The following is a 20,439-nucleotide window of genomic DNA, read 5'->3' as shown; positions in this document are numbered from 1 at the left end:
TTCTTTGTTTCCTCCTTTGTTACTGATTTTTGCTTTCCTTGTTTCTTTTGCTTTTCTATTCTGATGCATCAAACCTTTTCCATTCTCCTTTAGAATCTATGCTTATTTGCCTTCATTTAGTTCGTAGGTTATCAGTCATGGATCGTGAAAGACTGTAGGCATCACTCTACATCAAATGGAAGCAGTTGGTTATACAGCTTGAGGGGTATCACTCAAGTGTGCAGCAAGGCAAGGAGACAGGCTTCTATGAACTATCCCAGCTGGTATAGAACCTGTACCATTTGTATTGATCTGTATCACTTTCTAGCCAACTCCCCATCATGTCTCATCGGTGTGCCGATTAAGAAGATTCAGCATGGATTTAGAATCATAGAGTCCAGAGCACAGCACCAGGCCATTTGGCCCATTACATCTACACTGGTCAAAAACAACCTAACTATTCTTTTCTGAAGAAGGGTCGAGGCCCGAAATATCAGCCTTCCTGGTCCTCTGATGCTGCTTGGCCTGCTGTGTTCATCCAGCTCTACACCTTATTATCTCCAACTATTCTAATCCCATTTTCCAGCACTTGCCATCACAAATGCACATCTAAATACTACCTAAATGTTGTGAGGTTTTCTGCCTCTACCACTACAGGCAGTGAGTTCCAGATTCCTATCCCCCTCTGGGTGAAAAGGTTTTATTTTCACATCTCCTCTATTCCTTACTTTAAATCAAATGCCTCCTGTTCATTGATCCCTCCATCAATAGGGGAGAAGTTTCTTCCTGTCTGCCCCATCTGTGCCTGCCATAATTTTAAGCATCTCAATCGTGTCTCCTCTCAATTTCTTCTGCTCGAGCAACCTCCGTCTATCCAATTTCTCTTCATAAGTCCAGCCCAGGCAACATCCTAATAAAACTCCTTCACCCTCTCCAGTGCAATCACATCCCTCCGATAATGTGGATTCCAGAACTGCACACAGTTCTCTAGCTGTGGCCTAACCAACATTTTATATAGTTCCAGCCTAATGTCCCTGATGTTAAACTCTGTGCCTCGATTAATCGAGTCAAATATGCTATATGCCTCCTTAGCCATTTCATCCACCTCTCCTGATACCCAAGAGACTAATATACAGGCACACCAAGGTGTCTCTGACCTCAGAGTGCTTCCCAGGGTCCTGATGTTCATCATGGACTCCCTTGCTGTGTTTGTCCTGCCCACGAATATTACATTACATTTATCCAGACTGAATTCCATTTGCCATTGACCAGCCCATGTGACCACCCCGTCTCTTTCCACGTATCCTAAGGCTATCCTTCTCACTATTTATCATCCTGTCAATGTTTGCATTGAACTTATGGATCAACCCTCCTACATTCAAGTCTAAATCACTTGTATAAATTACAAATAGCAAGGGCCCTGACACTGACCCCTGTGGGACCCCACTTGACACAGTCTTCCAGTCAGTAAAACACCTCTCAACCAAGCCCTCTGCTTCCTCCCACTCAGCCAATTGTGGATCCAATTTGCCAAATTTTCTTGGATCCCATGGGCTCGTGTCTTTATTCTTAGTTTCCTATGTGGACCATATGAAAAGCCTTGCATGAGGGCAAATGTATTGGCCTCATCTACGTACCTGGTCACCTCTTTGAAAAATTCAATCAAGTTGGTCAGACATGACCTTCCCATAATAAAACCATGCTGACTGTTCTTGGTTAATCCCTGCCACTCCAAATGCAGATAAATTCTGTTCCTCACAGTTGCTTCCAATAGTTTCTCCACCACTGAAGTTAGACTGACTGGCCTGTAGCTTCTTAGTTTATCCTTTGCTATTACTGCCAGTATCTTACATATTCCCTTTTCAATCTCCTGATTTCCCTTTTAAGTTGCCATTTGCACATTGTATACTTCTCTAGGAATTCTGCTGTTTTGAGCCCTTGGTGTCTGCCAGAAGCCTCCCTGTTTTTTTTTTCCTCCTTAATCCAATGCTGTATATCCCTTGACAACCATGGTTCACAGGACTTGATGGTCCTGCACTTTTTCTTTTTTGGAACATATTGGCTGAAAGTGAAATCATGTTTACCAAACTTGCTGGAGTATTTTTAAAGAGGTAACAGAAAAATGGGTGGTGGTAGGCTGTTGATGTGTTGTACGTGGATGATACAGTGCCACATAACAAACTTATGAAAAACGTTACAGGTCATGGAGTAAAAGGGTCAGTTTCAACGTGGATACAAAATTGGATAAATGATAGGAAACAGAAAATAATGGTCAATGTACACTTTTCAAGCTGGAGGAAGGCTTATTGTGGAGTCTCCTGGTGTTTGTATTGGAACCCTTGCTTTTCCTGATAAGTAGGAATGACCTAAATTTTGGTCTGCAGGGGACAATTTCAAAGTTTGCAGTTGACACAAAGCATGGAAGAATTTTAAACTGAGGAGGGCAATGTAGAATTCCATAGAAACTCTACAGTGTGGGAACAGACCGTTTGGCCGATCAAGTGCACACTGACCCTCCAAAGAGCATCCCACCCAGATTGATCCACCTACCCTTTCTCTGTAACCCTACATTTCCCATGGCTAACACACCTAACCTGCACATTCCTGGGCACCATGTGGCAATTTAACATGACCAATCCACTTAACTTGCACATCTTTGGACTGTGGGAGGAAACCGGAGCACCCAGCAGAAACCCATGCAGACACAAAGACAGTGTGCAAACTCCACACAGACAGTCACCCGAGGTTGCAATCGAACCCGGGTCCTTGGCACAGTGAGGCAGCAGTGCTAACCACTGAGCCACTGTGCTGCCCAGAACTCCAAAAAGACGTAGACAGGTAGGTGGAGTGCACAAATACATGATGGATGTGTTTCAATTCAGAGAAGTGTGGGTTGATGCATTTTGGTAGGAAAAGCTTTGAAAGACAATGCAAAATAGGGCACAGTATTCTAAAGGGCTGCCAGAGCAGAGGGACCTGGGTGTGCATGTGCACAGATCATTTATGGTGGTAGGACAGGGGGAGAAAGCCATAAGGAAAGCATACAATATCCTCAGATTTATTAATATTGATACAGAGTACGAGAGAAAGGTCGTGATGAACTTGTATAAGACATTTATCTGACCTCACCTGGAGTAATGTGTTCAGTTCTGTGTGCCACATGAGAGAGAGGATGTGAATGTGTTGAAGAGTGTGCAGAAGTGATTTACAAGAATGGTTTTACTGATGACAATCTTCAGTTATGAGGATAGATCGAAGAAGTTGGGACAGTTCTCCTTGGAGAGAAGAAAGTTATGAAGAGATCTGATAGAGGTTTTCAAAATCATAAGTGGATTAGATAGGGTTGATGAGGGACAACTGTTCTGTTTGTAACAGGATGAAAGGGCATAATTTCAAGCACTTTGCAAAAAAGAAAGCAACAGTGATATGAGAAATAAAGACTGGTTCCCTCAGCAAGTCGTAAAGGTGTGGAATGCATTGCCTGAAATGTGGAGGGGCAGGTTCAATTGAGAAATTCAAGAGGGCATTGGACAATTATCTTGATGAAAAATAATGTGCATGCATATGGGGAAAAGGCAGCAGATTAGCAGCATGCAATGATACTCATTTGAAGAGCCATTGCAGACACCATGTCCAAAAGCCTCTTTCTGCACTAAAGACATCTGTGATTCTGTGACTTAAGAGTTTGTCAAATCCTCCCTTCCCATTTTGTTTCCAAAGCCTTGTGCCACAATGATGTTTGGCTCCGTGCCTGAACTAAAGTATCATTAAGCAGTCATTGGGTCCTTTGGTTAAAGCCAGCCCTGTTCCTCATTCCTGCATGTTGAGCCAACCATAGCACATGTAACCGTTAGGGGACTTGGTAGCACTCTAAACCTATGCACAAGGAAAAAGATCTGTGTGACCCCTGAAGTATTGGAAAACATGCATCAAAGATTCGCAAGGATAATATCTGAATTTTGTCCTTTATTAGGAAAAGCTGAGGGTTTACCTCATAGAGGCCTTTTATAGTTTTGAAAGGAATTGGGTACATGTAGAGAAAATATCAATTTGCAACACTAGAGGTCATGTCTATAGTGTCATCGTTAATAAATACAACAAGAAATTTAGGAGAAATCTCTTTACCGAGAGCAGTGAGAATGAGGGAACTTGCCTCATGGAGCAGTTGAACTGGAAGGCAGAGATGCATTTATGGAGATATTAGATGTACTTTTGAAGGAGAAAGAAATAGATTATGGCAGTTGGATTTGATAAAAAGACATGACAAGAAGCTCATGAAGAATGAAGTGCCAACAGAGGCTAGTTGGACGAAATGGTTCATTTTTGTACCACGAGCTTCGATGACGACTGAATATTAGCAAAAACTGAGCAGTCTGGGACCTTGAACATAATACACTAAAACAAAAGCCCCACAAAGCTACAAGTAAAGACTAAAAGTCGTGAAAGTTTGAAAAAGAGCATTCCAGAACCGATTTCATAAGTCCCCATGAAGTTGGATGTACAATTCTGTTTGACAAACCACATTGGTGCTATGGAGGGTGTACCCTTGGATTGGATGTCTGTTCTACATAGAACATTTCCAGAGACACAATTTTTACACAGGAGAAAAGAACAACTGTGGGAGACCTGTTAATATATTTCAAATCCTCGTTGTTTGGTTAAGCTAAAACCTGTTGCAAAATCTATAATAGACTGTAATTAAGATGGGGTAGTGGTGAATTGTTTACCACCGATTTATAGTTAAATTGATCAAATATGTTATCGAGGGATAAGGATCAAGTAAGGTTGAGGTACAGATCACACGTGATCAAATATGACATTGGAGCAGACTCAAGGAGATGGATGGCTACTCCTGTTCATTGCTTATGCAGGGAGATTGTGAAGGCAGGTAGCATTGGGAAATTCAAGAGGAAGTTAGATGGATATTTGTCGACGATGGGGACCAAGGGAATTTGGAAGATAGTGCAGCATATCTGAATCTTGGGTTCAATTAAATGGGCTGGAATTCTTATGTTCTCAAGAAATCAAAGCCTTCTAGAGATTGACCAAAGATATTAGAATTAGTACAGGAGTGTTGTCTTTCTCAACTTCTTAATGATATAAACAGTGGGGAAGAGAAGAAATAGGAATAGCAGGTGTGTGGCAAAGAGGACAACTGCATATTTTGATACATGATTTTATATGATTAGGATGGAGGTAACAGGATTATCTTAAGCCAACGTTATTAAAAGGAAACTCGTATCTCATAAAGTTGGCACTTGAGCATTAGTGTATCTTTTATCTGCTGAGCAAGTCACATCATTTGGTCATGAATTTTTCTAGTAGCTGCACCATATCCACTTGCATGTGTGTGATGGACAAAGCTGATTGTCATGCAAGTAGATTAAACTACTTCTTCAGAAAGTTGTGTGTTCAAACCTCACTGCAGAGACATGAACATATGATCCAAGCTGATACACCGTAGCACACAGTTGAGGGTAGTCTCTCTCAGATAAGATACTGAACTATCTCTGTCCTCTCAGATGGAAATAAATGAATCTGTGGTTGATATCCTGGCCAATGTTTATCCCAAACATCACTGAAGTAATACCACTGGTTATTTATCTTGCAAATTAGAAGCTGCATTTTATTCACTATAAAAGTGTCTAAACTTGCTACGAAATGCTTTGGGATACCCAGACTTTGTGAAATACCAGTTCATTCTTTGTGAGGACGTTCCAGAAAACCTGCAACCTCTTGTTCTAATTTCACCCAAGTATCTTGTTTTTTGCTATTGGCAGTGGAAGTGTTGTAAGTTTGCTTCCCTCCTCATCTGTGCTACTATTGGGAAACAAGAGAAATGATATTGCAGAATATGGTTTTTCTTAATAAACAATGTGCTAATATTTCAATGTTACTTTCCTCTGATATTGCAGCTTTCAAATTGGAAGCAAACATTTGTCTGAGTCACAGTTTGATGTATCACCAACAGTGTAACTGGCTAGGGACTGATTTGTAGTGAAAGCAACAACTTTGTCCTCTCCTCTATCAAATCTACTGTGGTGGCTATACAACTAGGATGTGCCGTGGCAGAGAATCTTGGTGGCTTATTTATTCATGAAGGGCATAAGAAAATCTGATGTGCGGTCCTTGTACGTGTGTATTGATTTGCTTTTGAGAAAAAGCCAAGCTCTGCTGTTTGTCCCTTTTTTCTTTTATTAGTTTCACTTTTTGTTTTCCTCTTGCTTTCACCACTACTTTTGCACTCTCGTCTTTTTTCCTTGCTTTGTTTCCTTCTCCTCTTCTCTTCTCCTTTCCCTTACATAATCCTCTTTTAGACAAAGCCTTCTACTGAATTTCTGATCTACTTCCTTTTCATTTTATTCTTAAATACAGTGAAACTGACAAAATCCGAGTGTCATACAAGACTAACAACGGAAAAATTCTCAAATCAAACCAAATTTTGTACAAAATTTCCTTCTGTGCTATATCTGGCCATTTGATACAAACACTTTTTTGTTCCAAGGAGATACGGACAAAACTGTCTGAGTCCGAGGGGGATAAGGGAGTGGGGTGTGGTGGGTTAGTTGGGAAGGAAGTTTAGTTCCCTCAGGATAGAGTAGTGACTGGCATGTAAGCAAATCATGCAATCACCTATTTGATATTACGGATTAGTCTGTTCAGCAGTCATTCCTGGGTCCATCAAAGATGATTTGTGCATGGAGGAGACTAACTGAGAGACCAGTTTTTTATTAGCAGGAAGAGCAAGGATGGTTTAAGATCAGATTTGAATTAAAATTAGTGTTGTACAAGTTACAAATATTACTTAGAATCAAAGAGTAATACAGCATGGAAACAGGCCCTTTGGCCCAAATTGGTCCATGCTGACCATCGTGCCCTCAGCTAGTTCCAGTTGCCTGTATTTGATCCATCTCCTCCTTCTAAACCCTTCTCATTCATATTGCCTAATCAAATGCTTTTAAGTGTTGCTATCATACCTGCCTCAACCACTTTCTTCAGCAGCCCCATTCCATATATGCACCACTCTCTGCGTGAAGAAGTTGCCCCTCTTAAATCTATCCCCTCTCACCTTAAACCTATGCTCTATTCTGCCATAATATGTAGGTTAATTTACTATTCACACAATTTCAGTATAGAAGTTTGCTTTGGGGGCAGAGCTGTGGTTACAGTACTTTTCCACAGATGGGTAAGGCTTGCTTTTTGGAACTGCAGGAACACCAATCTTTGCTAGTGGTGTCATGGTTACCAGCTTCCTCGCCGAGATGACCATGCTTGATGTTATAAAACTGGGCAGTGCATGTTGCCTGTACATTGCAAGCAATGGCAATAACTTTATCACAGATTCAATGAAAAATATAAATTGGCAGATTTGCTCATTTGACTACATCTAAGTTTTTTTTTACTTTGTTAATCGTTTGACTTAAATAAAATTTAGAGGAATCAAATTAAGTTGTTAGCTTGATTCATCTGTCACCGACAGTCATAAGACTGATATTTCATCTGTATATTGCAGTTCTGAGAAGGTATATATTAGTATCTCATTCTCCCCAAAACGCTCGACAACATTGAATCCCTGTGAACATGAAGGCCTCACACTGTAACAACCTAAACTAGAAGTATTGAGGATTTACTTCATGCTGACTCATTTGGTAGAACTGAAAGTTATTTATTCAAGCTCTGAGGTCATAATCCACAGTTACAGATCCCATTCTTTAGATAACATCTTGTCTGCATGTTTAGTTTTCTTTTGAATGCATTCTCACTGATCAATTTTACTGAGACCAACTTAAGGTAGCACCAAAGTTTGTCATTCCTTGAGGAAGGGTTATCGCAGTAAAATGTTGTTTACTGTTAGCGTTCAGTACAATGCTGAAGTCAGGAATTATAAAACTCCACTTTTGAAGGAAGGGATACAGTAAAGGCTCACAATTAAAAGTATATGTGGCCGACGTTATAACACTGCTTTATTTAAGGATAAATTACTTTGCTCCAGTTTTTTATGCCTCGTTTGGTACCATGAGACCCTGCAGTGTATATGAATTGTTCATTTTGAGAACATGAAAATGAATCTAATTCACCATCTAACACGCTGAAAGTCTAATGATGCAATTGTGATGGAGATCGCAATCAATCTCATTTGTTAGTACAAGCATGAAGGAAGGGATGGAATTGAGGGAGAAATTCAAATTATTATCACCAGGGAAGTAGTCCTGGGACAATTGCAGGTTGACAAGTCTCGGGATCTCATGGATTTCAGCCTCGGGCTTTAAAAGAAATGACTGATGAGATAATTGCATTTGGTTTTAATTTACCAAAATTCCATAGATTCAGGGAAGGCCCCATTGTTAGAAATTAGTAAATGTAACTCCTTTATTCAAAAAGAGAGGGAGACTGAAAATAGGAAGTTACGCACACATTAGTTTAATACTTTTCATTGGTACGAAGTTGTAACAGGGCACGTTAAAAGTTCAAGGTAAACAGACAGGGTCAGCATGATTTTGTGAAAGGGAAATGATGTCTGACCAATCTATTTTAGCTCTTTTGAGGTAACATGTTCTCTGTGGATAAAGGGGAACCAGTGAATGTACTGTAGGTAGGTTTCCAGAAAGTTTTTGATAAAATGTGCAAAAGGAAATAAGAACTAGATGCAGGGATAGGCAATTCAGCCCCTCGAACCTGCTCAACTTGACCTCAACTCCAGTTTCCTGCCCACTCCCTATAATCCTTTAACACATTACAAATTAAACATCAATCTATTTCCTCCTCAAATTTATTCAGTGTCCCAGCATCCACCACGGTGTGGGGCTAGTGAATTCTGCAGAGATACGAATCTTTTGGGAGAAGTAATTCCTCCTCCTCTTAAATCTGCTACCCCTTAGCCTAAAACAATGCCCCATCATTCTACATTGCCCCACAGAGGCAAACATCTGATCTATGTATACTTTGTCAATCTCCTTTAGCATCTTATGTACTCCAATTAGATTTTGTCTCATTCTTCTGAACTCTAGTGAGGTATTGGTTTAAACTGTTCAATCTCTTCTCCATAAGACAAATATTACATGTCTGGAATTAGTTTAGTGAATCTTCTCTAAACTGTATGCAAGATTATTGCAGAAAATAAAATTTCACAGTGTAGTGGGGTAACTTATTGGCATGGACAGAAGATTGGCTAGCTAATAGGAAGCAGCGAATTGTTATAAATTGGTCAGTGTCTGGTTGTCAGGTGGTATGCCACCAGAAACACTGTATGCTGGAGCCTCAGTGTTTTACATTTTATAAAAATGACTTGGGTGAAAGGACCAAAGGTGGTGTTGCTGAATTTGCTGATGACAAAAATTCGGAAAATAAGCTCTGGCGAGGAGAAAAGGACAACTGCATTGACATGTGAACCATCTGGGAATTGAAGGATAATGTGGAAATTCTATGGAAAAGTTGAAAAGCATATTGTCTGAATGATTGATAGTAGAGACTCCAGTGTTCTTTCCATCACATGATTGACTATGAATCTCTCTCTTGCTCTCGCCACTTACCATTGGCATGTGTTACAAGAATTTGCATACCTGTTTGACTGCAATATGATATACCTCTCTTGGCCATCAAATCCTCGAGCTTCTGCTTCGGAATCTGCTACCCACTGCATCACAGGGCATCCTCCATTATCACTTTTCAAAGTGGTTTTTGTTTAAATATTTATCAGCCAACTTTACATCTTTGGATCTTTCTGGACACAAAGATCAAATGGTGAAACTAAAATGGGACACATGGAAGGTAAACCACTGAATTGGCCAAAAGGGGATACGACTTTGTTGGATGAGGAAATGAGGCAGGAACAGGACAGGGATATGTACTTTTATCCCTTTTAGACTCGATTCATGTTAATTTGTGCCAGTTTGATGAGAAATGTTCAAATTTGAACTGACTGTTGCAGTTTATTCTTTGTTAAAAACAAAATTAATCCTTTGGATCAGATGAGGGAATTACATTGTTCAGGAAGACTTCAGAATTCTCCTACTATTTTGCCGATGATTTCTCCTTCAACTAAAATGAACAGATTACTGATTTAACTGGTTCTTCGTCTTACCGTTGGGATTACCATTCATACTGTGCTACGCTTGAAAACTTCTCAAAAGTTGATAAACTTTTAAACTCCAAAGTACAATCTGTCTCAACTGCAAGAGTGTTAACGTTCCATATAACCACAACAAACTCTAATAGTCTTGGATATAGGACAGTTAAAATGTTTTTTTGCGTTGAATTCTAGACTTTTCACCAGGTGTTTTAGTATCATTAGTCACACTCTGTACCATTTTCCTGTGGAAAGCTAGACTGATGGTTCGGCCAATGATATCAAAACAAGCAATTGTACTGAAAGTGCAATGGAATGTGACATTGTTGCAACTAAAGCTGCATCTATGAATTGTATTGTTTATAAAATGAAAATTTCACTAATGAAAAGCTAATCAAAAATTAATTATTTTGCATTGTTGAATGTAAAGTTATGAGCAGTTTTGTTTCAGTGGAGGGGAATCTAGGAACATACTGTCCTGGGAATTTATCAGGCCATTGTCTGAATGCAGTTTGTGAACAACTCCTCTTAGAATGGTGCTGAGCGACCTTTTACATCTTGTCAGTGAGTGCATCAGCTTAATGTCGCAGTTAAAAGACAGGAAAGAGTTTCATATTTTTGAGGAGAGAATGATGAAAGAGAGTACAATTAATCTTGAACTCAAAAAGTTGAGAGATGGGCAAAAGGGTGAGCAGGTAATGTGGGGTTGAGTCATTCAAATCCAAATTTTGTCTTTGTGATCTTAAGTATAATAGTGCAGGTGCCAGGCTCTGCTAACCTGTTGTGATTAATGCAGTTTACTACACTGGTCAACAATCAGTGACTCCGATTCAGCGAAGGTCAGCAGTCACTTGGTTGTGAACTTGGATCAGTGGCATCTGTGGAATTATTTGATGATTATAGATCACAGAATCATAGAATCCCTACAATGTGGAAACAGGCCCTTCGGCCCAACAAGTCCACACCAACTCTCAGTGCATCCCACCCAGACCTATTCGCTATCATCCACCTAATCTACACATCCCTGAATACTACGGGCAATTTAGCATGGCCAATCCACCTAACCTGCACATCTTTGAACTGTGGGAGGAAACTGGAGCACGCAGAGGAAACCCACGCAGACGCTAGGAGAATGTGCAAACTCCACACAGACGGTCGCCCGAGGGTGGAATCAAGCCCGGGTCCCTGGTGCTATGAGGCAGCAGTGCTAACCACTGACGCACCGTGCCCATTTAATCAACCTGTTCGGACATGTTATATGACATACCTCTGAAACAAGTGAGACTTGAACCCAATCGTCTTGCCCAGACAGTTTTTAAGACGTGCAAGGCACATTTTAAATTATTTTCAATCAAATTATTTGAATGTGTTATGATATATGCCTGTGGCCAGCACACCTGAGATGGGACTTGAACGTTCTGGCCCAGAGGTAGAGGCACTACCACCGCACCATAGATTCCCTAAAGATACAAATACAATTGTTTTAAAAATCAACCTGATCAGATATGTAAAAGCACATGACTGGGCAGGTGGGACTTGAGCCCTATTCTTTTGGCCCACATGTAAGGACCCTATCACTGCACCAAGAGAGCCCTTTGTTGTATCAATGTAACTTTACTGTTTTTGCACCTTGCTGGATGCTAATTGACTGCCTTGTTCCTATATTGAAACAAATAGCACTTGCTTGTTGTGAGCTGCATTGAGAGCTCATAAGGACATCAAAATATGCATTTTTTTTTGTGATTTATCACAGTTTTTCTTACCATTTTAAAGAATTTAGTTGCTTCCTTTTGTCCTATGTATCTACTTAAAAGGGGAATTCTTCAGAGGACTGGCCTGTATTACATGTTTGTCTTGAGCTTATTTTCATTGCAGATTTCTCAAAATATTGTCATTGTAAAGATGTATATACTTTCTGAAATACTTACATGATTTTAAGATGAGAACTTTATGATCTCAGGATGTGGCGAGTACTGCAAGACCACAAAAAAAACCTTGAACTATAAGTAAGTCGTTGTAAGTGAGTGATTTGTATCAGTGGAGCTCAGTAATGTGTCATGGTTGTTTTACTGGCCTGTCATCTAGATGAAAAGTTGTCAAATTGAAACTTTGGGTGGAACTTTTTCTTCCCAAGAAGCAGCAGGGAAGGTGTTGGCTGGGAGAATTCATCAGGCAGCTTAGCACTGGGGAGATACCAGCCATCATGCCATGACAGAATCCAAGTTATGCCAAGAAAGGCTATCCTGCCCTGCCATCTATTGAAACCCTTATGAGATCAATTAACAACAACCTAACACCACTGCCTCCATTAATGGTATGATCTGCCTTCTAGATTTGTGGTGGGTGTCTCGTTGTGCCCTGATGAGGGTGTGATTGGGGGGCATGGATGGGAAAGCAGAACTATTGAATGATGTAGTTCAGCAATATCATACTTTTGGCAATGGGCTGTCCAAATTCTGAACTGGTAAATTGAGAAATTGGATTTAATAATCTACAATCTTAAAGCCACTCCCTGCCCTTCCGCGACCTCTGGCCCACTCTCGCCACATTGCTCAGAGCTTCCCCATCAAAGTTGCCAATCTGGTCCTGGACTCCTACGTCACTGTGCCCCAGTAGTCTGGGCCTCTGAAGCAGTACTGGGTCGCAATGGCTCCTATTCTCTGATCTACTGTCAGTTCAGGCAGAGTGGGACATCACTTCCTGGAAGTGAAAATCCTACAGCTGATCTCTTGGGTACCTTATAAGCGCACAATCAAGTGGGCTTTCTCGTTTGGGCGGAGTCCCATTTTTCACCCACCACCACATTTAGAAGGAAAAGCATAACGTTCTGCCCTTTATTACAGTCTCCACAGATACTCCTTCCTGACATGCAGGTTGTTTCTGGTATATTCTGTTCTTATTGATTTCTGGTATTTTGTTTCTATAATAACCGGCACATGCACATTGCACAGACTTTCGATTCAAATTCCATAGGCCATTTGAGAACTTGAAGTAAGACATTTTTAACAAGAATCTGGAAGAAAAATGGTGGTGTCAGGTTAACCGTCAGGTTAACCTTCTATCCTACAAAAGTCTGACCTGTCTTTTGCACCTGTGGGGACGTGAATGAGACGCGTATGAAAACATCGCTGGCTTGGGCCAGCATTTATTGCCCATCCCTAGTTGCCCTGATGACAGTTAAGAGTCAACCGCATTGCCCTGGTCCTGGAGTCACTTGTAGGCCAGCCTGGGTAAAAATGGCAGTTTCCCTCCATAAAGGACAGTGAACCAGATGGGTTTTTCTGACAATCAACAATGGATTTTTTTTTTATTGAATTCACATTTCACCATCTTCTGTGGCAGGATTCCAACCCAGGCCCCAGGACATTACCTGAGTCTCTGGATTAACAGTCCAGTGATGATACCACTAGGCCATTGGCCCTGCCCCCCCAAAAAAAATTAATCTTTTCCTTTCTCTTTCATTGTTTGTTCACTTGGATGCTTTTATCAACCATCCCTAACTGTCCTGGGGGAATTAAATGTTTACTGTATCTTGTGGGGATAGAGCCTCATGTAGGTCAGACCAGGTGATAGGTCTGGAGTGAGCCAATTAGATTCTAAATTCATTGTCATCTCATTTTTTTAATCACATATTTCCTGATGCCTTTCCACAGAATACAGATTACTAAATCCAGTTTCTCAATTTACCACATCAGAATTTGGACAGCCATTGCCATAAGTATGATATTGCTGAAATACGTCATCCAGTAGTTCTACCCTTTTTGTGCCTCTTCATTTCTCTTTCTAACTCTGCTGGCCAGATATTTTCTTGTAATTTGCATTGCACAACATTCGAGCTGCACCCTATGTTCAAGGTGATGAGGTCAGCTATCTCTAACAGGTTATTACTCAGCGCTCTGTTCTGAAAAGAGCTGTTTAAAGCACACCCACTTCTTTGCATTATTTCTTGAGTTGTGTGTGTCACTGGCAAAACCAGTATTTATTTCCCATTCTTAATTGGCCATGAATGGAGTGGTTTGCTTTCAGAGGGCAGTTAGAAATTTGTGATTCTGGGGTCGTGTGTAATGTCATGGTAAGGCCAGTGCATTAGTGTAGATGGTTTGCAACAATCATCAACAAGCCCCATCTGATGTAAGTTTTGCCTTCAGCAGGATATTTTTTTTGAGGACTCTATGATTATGTTATCACTTGTAATGTAAGAAATTGGGCGTAGATAACATAGTATTGAAGAATCCAACTGGTGTTTATTATTACAGCTTATTATTTATACACAAATACTCCACTCCTCAGGCCCATAGTTCTGGGGTAGTATTAAGCTAATAACTTGGACAGGGCAGCATGCTTCTTGTTGCATGCCATGATTCAAGTAATCCAAGTAAAGTTTGACCTGTCGGTCTCATGCTGTGGTATAATGATACCTTGAGCGTGTCTCTTGAAAGTATATTGACATACTGTTCCCCTTAAAGGTATGCTGAAATATAACCATGAGACACAACACAACATCATCTAAAATAACTCCCTTCCAAAAGGATAGGACTCACTTTCTTGAGCACACTATAGTATAAGCTCCAGTTTCTGGAATGAGGCATTATATACCAGCATTAACACAAGTCAAAAAGAAACCACTGGTCCGTGGATGATGATTTTACAAGTGTTGTGCTGTTCAATTAGTTTGATTAACCTGCAGTTAGGCAATTACTGAGATAAGGATTGGAGTGAGTTAGTTTTCTAGGTACAGATTGTATACTCTGATTATATGATTATTTTGAACCTCAGTAAATCAAGCAGTCACCTCTTCTTGTCCAGTACTATGTTTTTCGAAACCATGATAACAATATGCAATAAGAACATCTTACCCACTGTAAGCTCTTTATTTAACAAAAATAAAGTTAATTGCTGCACCACTACTTAATATATTCACCATTCAAGTCAGGTGTAAAACTGAGGCCCCACTTCCTTTCCCAGGCAAACCTAAAGGATCACATGGTGGTATTTTAAAGAGGAGCAAGAGAGGTTTCTCTTGTGTCTTTGCCAATATTTATCCCTTAATAAAGCTACCAGACTATCTGACCATTATTACATGCTGTCTATAGAAGTTTACTAATGTAAGTTGATTGCTGTGTTTCCAGCAGTGACTATATTTCAAAAGTACTTCATTACATACGTCCCAACACATTTTACAGGCAATTGTGAAAGCATCACACAGATCTATACTTTTCAAATTTGAGAGCAGATTCCAAATATCCAGAGCTGATCTTTTTAATATTGCCATGATCTATTCCAGTTTAAATATAAAAAACATACTTTAGAGTTGTTTCTGTTTAGTTGACACCCTTAAAATTCTGTTCAACCCTAGTAAATAGATAATTGTGCACTTGTTCAATCCCAATTAACTTTCTCTGATTTTTTAAAAAAAAATCCCAACTTCACTGGGATAAGTGAAGGCGTTAAACCCTGGTATCGTCATGGAAAATCCGATTTGTACTCTTTTCAAGGCCTTGATGTTCTTCTTATAGTCAATATAAAGTACTGAACACAGTACTCCCTGACACCTAACGAATGATTTATCAAGGGGGAGCAAATTGCTGCTGATGATGGATTCTGCACTGAAAATAAGAAAACGGTGGAAATCACAGCAGGTCAGGCAGCATCCGTGGAGAGAGAGCAAGCTAACGTTTAAAGTTTAGATGACTCTTCAGAGCTGATTTATCAAGGTTTAACAACTACTTTGCTTTTGTATTCCATTGGCTCTGTTTATAAAGAATCTATTTTGTGTTCTAACAGTGTTATGGGGTTGTCGTTCCATCTTTAAAACTATGATGGTAAAATCAATTTGACATCTCTTATGTTTACATTATCCATTTTGACTGCTATTTAAAGACTTGGATCATGTTTTTCTCCGTTAAATTCCAGAAGCAGCAGCACTTTCACCTTGTGACTGAGACTTTCCCTTTTTGGTCTGTTTTGGGGGCGTGGGCATCTTTAGGAGTGAGGCATTCCCCACCAGTAAGAGAGCCTGCTTGATCAAGTGCTAATCATGCACTTAAGCACTTACTCTGACTGCTTCTCAGTCAGTCATTTCTGGGCACAGTAAGATCGTGCTCATTTGAAACCGTTGGCTTTGACTGTGAGTGACAGTGTACTTCACCAGTGCTGGCTGCACGGTGATGGTGAAGACCCAAGGACATTGGAATGGTAAATGACCTTTTTTTTTGGAATGAGGAATCGCAGATTAGGATCAAGGTGGGTTTGGAATCTAGGACCATTAAATGGCCATTCCCCTGACCCCATCTATGCTTCAGATTATCTGCTCTTTCAGACGAACTGAGCCCCATTTCCAGCAGGAAGGCCAACCTGTTTTTGTAGTTGGGCATGCTGCCCCTCTTGCCCATCAGGAATACAGTGAATTGGGCTGATGGTTGGATAAGGCTGTTTTATGGATTGTTAATTGATGAGTTAACAGCCTTCCTTGGCATTAGGTTAGGATAGTTGACCCAGAATTTACTTCCTGATGTGGCGGCAAGGGAGTAGGTAAGTTGCTGGTTTCAACACGCCTGATCACTCTTCCCACAACAGTACCTACTATTTAAAGGAAGGGAATATTCCTGAACTGCAAGTCAGGAAGTTGTAGGATCACTTCAGAGATTAGGGCACTTTGTGCAGTTTGAATCTGAATGAAATTCTTAGTGTACAATTATCTATTTTATTAATAATGTCACGTGTTCTGACTAGTCAACAGCCAGACGGCTGAATAAAAACAGAAAAGCAGATTCTGGAAATCAGAAACAAAAACAGAAATTGCTGAAAAAGCTCAGCAGGTCTGGCAGCATCTGTTGAGAGAAATCAGTTAATGTTTCGGTCCAGTGACCCTTCCTCAGAACTGCAAGAAGACTGATCTGTATGAGAAAGGTCCTGCAAGCCATATCAAGCCCAGAAGTCAAAACCATTGTCTTCCCATTACAACATTCGGCTGTTTCCCAAATTGACCTGGTCCCAGTCTCCTTTCTTCACAGCATCACAGAATTGTTTCACCACAGGAGGAGGCCATTTGGCCCATCAAGTTTGCAACCACTCCATTACCTAGTGCCAATCTTTTACCTTTTCCCATTTCCCTGCACATCATTTCTATCTGTGCAGTCATCTAATGCCCTCTTGAATGCCACAACTTCTTGACAACTTCATGTAGCTATGGCCGATCATAACTTAAAATATGCTGAAACCTCCTCTCGCAACCCTGAACCTGTACCATTGTCCTATATTTCCCTTGTGTTTCTGGAAACATTATTTTGGGTTTACTTCCTCTGTCCCATTAAACGCTTGTAAAATCCCTTTAGATGCTTTGGGGTCGGCTTATAGGAAAGAAGAGGTAAATCCCCCCTTCAAACTGGAGTCGAATCATCTGTGAGCAATGATATCTGAGAGATACAGGAATGCCACAGTGAGAACCACATGATAATCAGGTCTGTCAGGTTATGTGTTTCAGGTGCTTAGATAAGTCTGGACATGTTTTCATTACTTTCCAGGAGGGTGTCGAGAATCATGATCGTGTGTTCTGTCTTGCACAGCATTATGTAGTGGAGAGTACTACAGGTAGAGATGACCTTCGCATTCATCTTGCATCTTGTTATAAAGACCATAAGAGAGAGGTACAGAAGTAGTCTATTCATAGAGTCTGCTTCGCTGCTGAATGAGATCATGGCTGATTTGATAGTCCTCAACTCTACTTACCCGCCTTTTCTGCATACCCCTTGAATCTCTGACCGATTTAAAAATTGATCTACCTCAGCCTTGAATGTACTTGTTGAAGCTGCATCATTAACACTCAGTGGTTAACAAAAAATAGTAACTATTAAATTATGTGATTTTTTTTTTGGAAGAAAAGAGAACTTAATGATGCAATATTTTGCGAAACTTTCATGTGAAGACCTTTGGTGAATTGGATTGGCTTAAACTTAGACTTTTAACACGTCCAAACTCGCATGCAAAAAGTAGAGGCAGGCCATTTAGATCTTTTCCCTGACAATTGGGGTGCTTTTGTCTTGTTACCTTGCCAAAGATTGTGCCACCTCCACCTATGCAAGGACATATTTTACCATCAGAAAATTATGTAGCATGTCAGATACTGATTGTGGAGAGGGAAGAGGGAGCATGGTGAAATGGGGAGGAGCAACTGATGAGAAGTGGGAGTATTTTGAGCTAAGTTCCACTTCCCTGTTCCTTTTTCAGTGTCATCCTTCTGGAGAACATCTTAGTGAAGAAAAGATCAGTGATGCCTTGTAAGGCCTTGCATAGGGCAACTTGATCCTATTTAAAGTGAGGATATATTTGCCACAGCTGTGGTCTTGGCCGGTATAAACTTATTTGACAGTCAAGTATGAACCTCCATGGATTTGTCCACTCTTTGCAAGGCAAGCAATCTTTAATCTGTAATCCTATACTTTCAGTTGAAATCCATTCAGTCCATTATTGGAGATAGTGTGTGTAGTACATCTGTTCCCATGTTGCAAAATTTCTGTATATCGACTATTGTCCTCTTTCACGATGACTTTGGAATTCAGCTCCTATGTCCAAAAAGAGCAATGTGGATGTTTTCTAATCAAACTGTTCACAAATGTTATTACACACTTCTGAACTTCAACTTGGTCTCCTGGCCCAGAGGTAGGGACATTACCACTGTGCCACAAGAGCCTTCCAAAGTTTCATCTCCTACATTCTCTGCAGCTGTCCCTGCTACCAGTTTCTGTTGATGCTCATTTCTAAATTGTAAATCACGAACTGAAAAATACAAAACTCTTAAGTGTTTGTGCTGAAGTGGGAATATTTGCACTGATGCACGTGTGTACATTCTCTGACATTGCATTCTGAGAAGGAAAGAGGTCTCTGAGGAATGATCCCTGTGCATCTCTGGTGACTCTTGTTCTGTGTATAAAGCCCTTGGAAAACAAAAACTATGAATTAGCCATGACAAAGCAACACTCTTGAAAAACACAGTACTTAGTCTTCTCATACTTCAGTCATGATGAAATAAAGTTAACGTGTATTTGAGATTTATTTACTCTACCACCAATGAGTTTTCTGTCTCTCAATTTCCAACTGAGGGGGACAAAGATATGCCATTTATTTCCATTGCATTTCCTGTTTAGTTGTACAATGTGTCGCAGGGCAATCTGTCATTCATTCTCTTTCTTTTGTTTCTGATCTTTTCTGTAAGGGGCAAATATTAATCACTGGGTGAGTGAATTTCAATTATTAATTCTGGATACAGTGCATTGGCTGAGAGTGACTATCGTATGCAACACATAGTGTATGGATTGAGTGAGTGGGAGTTGTTGATGGTTACATGTGGAGGGAAGGAGATGCAGATCAAGTGAAGGCTGGGTGCTGCTGAAACTGAACTGAATGTGAGAAGTGATGAGATGGGAGTAAGCTTGGCAAGTTAGCATGAATGTGGAAGGGCTTGCATCGTATGCTGTAGTTGAACCAAGAAATATACTTATTCTCCTGACCCAGTTACATAATTAACCATTTCCTGCATTACATTTTAAGGCCAGCTGAGCAGAATGGTTGTGCTGCTCACCTTCTCAGACACTTACAACTATGTAACATTGGTGACAACAACGAATAATAATCCTGCCACTATTGGGAAAAGTATGTCCCCCCTATTTTTGACAGCATCCAGCAATATTTTAAGGGAAGCATCATGGAATCTTCTGCTGACCGTGCGTTTGTAAATATATCTTAGACAGCTCCTGGCTCCTCAAAATTTCATATCTGCATTGGCCACATCAAATATAAATTAGAGAAACTGATCTTCTGACTTTACTTCTTAACATTGCAATCGTCACACCCAATTCAAAACCTTCCTTACATTAATATCAGGTTTATTGTTCAATAGCTTTTAACCATTGGAGTTTTCATCACCTCATATGTCCATCTAATTGAAAGAAATCAATTGCTGCAGCGAATGCATCACAATTGAACATAGTTAATGCTGGGATAGACTGGTTATTGGTTTATCAGGAAATCAAGTGAAAAATGGAACTGGAGTTGAAACCAAGCAGATGGCAGTCTTTTCATTCTCCCCTTTCTATACTTTGATAATTACACTACTATGATTAGTTAACAATTCCATAATTGTTGGACCATGCAACTACCAGGATGGTAGTTGGGGAATTAAATTGATCTTTGTGTTTTTAGGCTGGATTTTATTCATCCAGTGATTACTATGTTCTCCTTATCTGTCAGAATCCATAACATGAATCTCTTGACAAGGTCCATAAAAACACCCAGAGCATTTAAAATAATTTGAATTGAAAACATTCAGCGCAATGACAAGACTGCACCCATTTTATAAACCAAAAGCAAAGTATTTAGCAATGTGTCTCAACAATTAA

General features: G+C 40.2%; 1 protein-coding gene across 3 annotated transcripts in view; it reads left to right on the top strand.

Annotated features, from left to right (window-relative positions):
* The window catches only part of nbeal2 (neurobeachin-like 2), a 202,607-nt gene that overhangs the window by 47,754 nt on the left and 134,414 nt on the right, over window positions 1-20,439 (top strand). The window lies entirely within an intron of this gene.

Source organism: Rhincodon typus, chromosome 4 (genome assembly GCF_021869965.1).
Source record: "Rhincodon typus isolate 14 chromosome 4, sRhiTyp1.1, whole genome shotgun sequence".
Lineage (NCBI taxonomy): Eukaryota > Metazoa > Chordata > Chondrichthyes > Orectolobiformes > Rhincodontidae > Rhincodon > Rhincodon typus.
This window is presented reverse-complemented; position numbering and strand designations above follow the sequence as displayed.